The following is a 5111-nucleotide window of genomic DNA, read 5'->3' on the forward strand; positions in this document are numbered from 1 at the left end:
TCCCATTAGTCCTTCACTAGAGGATCTCCACATCAGTCCTTCACTAGAGGACCTCCACATCAGTCCTTCACTAGAGGATCTCCACATCAGTCCTTCACTAGAGGATCTCCCCATTAGTCCTTCACTAGAGGACCTCCACATCAGTCCTTCACTAGAGGATCTCCACATCAGTCGTTCACTAGAGGATCTCCACATCAGTCCTTCACTAGAGGATCTCCACATCAGTCCTTCACTAGAGGATCTCCACATCAGTCCTTCACTAGAGGATCTCCACATCAGTCCTTCACTAGAGGATCTCCCCATTAGTCCTTCACTAGAGGATCTCCACATCAGTCCTTCACTAGAGGACCTCCACATCAGTCCTTCACTAGAGGATCTCCACATCAGTCCTTCACTAGAGGATCTCCACATCAGTCCTTCACTAGAGGATCTCCACATCAGTCCTTCACTAGAGGATCTCCACATCAGTCCTTCACTAGAGGATCTCCACATCAGTCCTTCACTAGAGGATCTCCACATCAGTCCTTCACTAGAGGATCTCCACATCAGTCCTTCACTAGAGGATCTCCACATCAGTCCTTCACTAGAGGATCTCCACATCAGTCCTTCACTAGAGGATCTCCACATCAGTCCTTCACTAGAGGATCTCCACATCAGTCCTTCACTAGAGGATCTCCACATCAGTCCTTCACTAGAGGATCTCCACATCAGTCCTTCACTAGAGGATCTCCACATCAGTCCTTCACTAGAGGATCTCCACATCAGTCCTTCACTAGAGGATCTCCACATCAGTCCTTCACTAGAGGATCTCCACATCAGTCCTTCACTAGAGGATCTCCACATCAGTCCTTCACTAGAGGATCTCCACATCAGTCCTTCACTAGAGGATCTCCACATCAGTCCTTCACTAGAGGATCTCCACATCAGTCCTTCACTAGAGGATCTCCACATCAGTCCTTCACTAGAGGATCTCCACATCAGTCCTTCACTAGAGGATCTCCACATCAGTCCTTCACTAGAGGATCTCCACATCAGTCCTTCACTAGAGGATCTCCACATCAGTCCTTCACTAGAGGATCTCCACATCAGTCCTTCACTAGAGGATCTCCACATCAGTCCTTCACTAGAGGATCTCCACATCAGTCCTTCACTAGAGGATCTCCACATCAGTCCTTCACTAGAGGATCTCCACATCAGTCCTTCACTAGAGGATCTCCACATCAGTCCTTCACTAGAGGATCTCCACATCAGTCCTTCACTAGAGGATCTCCACATCAGTCCTTCACTAGAGGATCTCCACATCAGTCCTTCACTAGAGGATCTCCACATCAGTCCTTCACTAGAGGATCTCCACATCAGTCCTTCACTAGAGGATCTCCACATCAGTCCTTCACTAGAGGATCTCCACATCAGTCCTTCACTAGAGGATCTCCACATCAGTCCTTCACTAGAGGATCTCCACATCAGTCCTTCACTAGAGGATCTCCACATCAGTCCTTCACTAGAGGATCTCCACATCAGTCCTTCACTAGAGGATCTCCACATCAGTCCTTCACTAGAGGATCTCCACATCAGTCCTTCACTAGAGGATCTCCACATCAGTCCTTCACTAGAGGATCTCCACATCAGTCCTTCACTAGAGGATCTCCACATCAGTCCTTCACTAGAGGATCTCCACATCAGTCCTTCACTAGAGGATCCATCAGTCCTTCACTAGAGGATCCTCCACATCAGTCCTTCACTAGAGGATCTCCACATCAGTCCTTCACTAGAGGATCTCCACATCAGTCCTTCACTAGAGGATCTCCACATCAGTCCTTCACTAGAGGATCTCCACATCAGTCCTTCACTAGAGGACCTCCACATCAGTCCTTCACTAGAGGATCTCCACATCAGTCCTTCACTAGAGGATCTCCACATCAGTCCTTCACTAGAGGATCTCCACATCAGTCCTTCACTAGAGGATCTCCACATCAGTCCTTCACTAGAGGATCTCCACATCAGTCCTTCACTAGAGGATCTCCACATCAGTCCTTCACTAGAGGATCTCCACATCAGTCCTTCACTAGAGGATCTCCACATCAGTCCTTCACTAGAGGATCTCCACATCAGTCCTTCACTAGAGGATCTCCACATCAGTCCTTCACTAGAGGATCTCCACATCAGTCCTTCACTAGAGGATCTCCACATCAGTCCTTCACTAGAGGACCTCCACATCAGTCCTTCACTAGAGGATCTCCACATCAGTCCTTCACTAGAGGATCTCCCATCAGTCCTTCACTAGAGGATCTCCACATCAGTCCTTCACTAGAGGATCTCCACATCAGTCCTTCACTAGAGGATCTCCACATCAGTCCTTCACTAGAGGATCTCCACATCAGTCCTTCACTAGAGGATCTCCACATCAGTCCTTCACTAGAGGACCTCCACATCAGTCCTTCACTAGAGGATCTCCACATCAGTCCTTCACTAGAGGATCTCCACATCAGTCCTTCACTAGAGGATCTCCACATCAGTCCTTCACTAGAGGATCTCCACATCAGTCCTTCACTAGAGGATCTCCACATCAGTCCTTCACTAGAGGATCTCCACATCAGTCGTTCACTAGAGGATCTCCACATCAGTCCTTCACTAGAGGACCTCCACATCAGTCCTTCACTAGAGGATCTCCACATCAGTCCTTCACTAGAGGATCTCCACATCAGTCCTTCACTAGAGGATCTCCCCATCAGTCCTTCACTAGAGGATCTCCACATCAGTCCTTCACTAGAGGATCTCCACATCAGTCCTTCACTAGAGGATCTCCACATCAGTCGTTCACTAGAGGATCTCCACATCAGTCCTTCACTAGAGGACCTCCACATCAGTCCTTCACTAGAGGATCTCCCCATCAGTCCTTCACTAGAGGATCTCCACATCAGTCCTTCACTAGAGGATCTCCACATCAGTCCTTCACTAGAGGATCTCCACATCAGTCCTTCACTAGAGGACCTCCACATCAGTCCTTCACTAGAGGATCTCCACATCAGTCCTTCACTAGAGGATCTCCACATCAGTCCTTCACTAGAGGACCTCCACATCAGTCCTTCACTAGAGGATCTCCACATCAGTCCTTCACTAGAGGATCTCCACATCAGTCCTTCACTAGAGGATCTCCACATCAGTCCTTCACTAGAGGACCTCCACATCAGTCCTTCACTAGAGGACCTCCACATCAGTCCTTCACTAGAGGATCTCCACATAAGTCCTTCACTAGAGGATCTCCACATCAGTCCTTCACTAGAGGATCTCCACATCAGTCCTTCACTAGAGGATCTCCACATCAGTCCTTCACTAGAGGATCTCCACATCAGTCCTTCACTAGAGGACCTCCACATCAGTCCTTCACTAGAGGATCTCACATCAGTCCTTCACTAGAGGACCTCCACATCAGTCCTTCACTAGAGGACCTCCACATCAGTCCTTCACTAGAGGATCTCCACATCAGTCCTTCACTAGAGGATCTCCACATCAGTCCTTCACTAGAGGATCTCCACATCAGTCCTTCACTAGAGGATCTCCACATCAGTCCTTCACTAGAGGATCTCCACATCAGTCCTTCACTAGAGGATCTCACATCAGTCCTTCACTAGAGGATCTCCACATCAGTCCTTCACTAGAGGATCTCCACATCAGTCCTTCACTAGAGGATCTCCACATCAGTCCTTCACTAGAGGATCTCCCCATTCAGTCCTTCACTAGAGGACCTCCACATCAGTCCTTCACTAGAGGATCTCCACATCAGTCCTTCACTAGAGGATCTCCACATCAGTCCTTCACTAGAGGATCTCCACATCAGTCGTTCACTAGAGGATCTCCACATCAGTCCTTCACTAGAGGACCTCCACATAAGTCCTTCACTAGAGGATCTCCACATCAGTCCTTCACTAGAGGATCTCCACATCAGTCCTTTACTACAGAATCTCCTCATCAGTCCTTCTAGAGGATCTCCACATCTGTCTTCACTAGAGGATCTCCACATCAGTCCTTCACTAGAGGTTCTCCACATCAGTCCTTCACTAGAGGACCTCCCCATCAGTCCTTCACTAGAGGACCTCCACATCAGTCCTTCAGTAGAGGATCTCCCCATCAGTCCTTCACTAGAGGATCTCCACATCAGTCCTTCACTAGGGATCTCCCCATCAGTCCTTCACTAGAGGACCTCCCCATCAGTCCTTCACTAGAGGATCTCCACATCAGTCCTTCACTCTAGGACCTCCACATCAGTCCTTCACTAGAGGATCTCCACATCAGTCCATCACTAGAGGATCTCCATATCAGTCCTTCACTAGAGGACCTCCACATAAGTCCTTCACTAGAGGATCTCCACATCAGTCCTTCACTAGAGGACCTCCACATCAGTCCTTCACTAGAGGATCTCCACATCAGTCCTTCACTAGAGGACCTCCACATCAGTCCTTCACTAGAGGATCTCCACATCAGTCCTTCACTAGAGGACCTCCACATCAGTCCTTCACTAGAGGATCTCCACATCAGTCCTTCACTAGAGGACCTCCACATCAGTCCTTCACTAGAGGATCTCACATCAGTCCTTCACTAGAGGATCTCCACATCAGTCCTTCACTAGAGGATCTCCACATCAGTCCTTCACTAGAGGATCTCCACATCAGTCCTTCACTAGAGGATCTCCACATCAGTCCTTCACTAGAGGATCTCCACATCAGTCCTTCACTAGAGGACCTCCACATCAGTCCTTCACTAGAGGATCTCACATCAGTCCTTCACTAGAGGACCTCCACATCAGTCCTTCACTAGAGGATCTCCACATCAGTCCTTCACTAGAGGATCTCCCCATTAGTCCTTCACTAGAGGATCTCCACATCAGTCCTTCACTAGAGGATCTCCACATCAGTCCTTCACTAGAGGATCTCCACATCAGTCCTTCACTAGAGGATCTCCACATCAGTCCTTCACTAGAGGATCTCACATCAGTCCTTCACTAGAGGATCTCCACATCAGTCCTTCACTAGAGGATCTCCACATCAGTCCTTCACTAGAGGATCTCCACATCAGTCCTTCACTAGAGGATCTCCCCATTAGTCCTTCACTAG

This window comes from Megascapheus bottae, chromosome 34, assembly GCF_031878675.1.
Source record: "Megascapheus bottae isolate mThoBot1 chromosome 34, mThoBot2.hap1, whole genome shotgun sequence".
In the NCBI taxonomy this organism is placed as follows: Eukaryota; Metazoa; Chordata; class Mammalia; order Rodentia; family Geomyidae; genus Megascapheus; species Megascapheus bottae.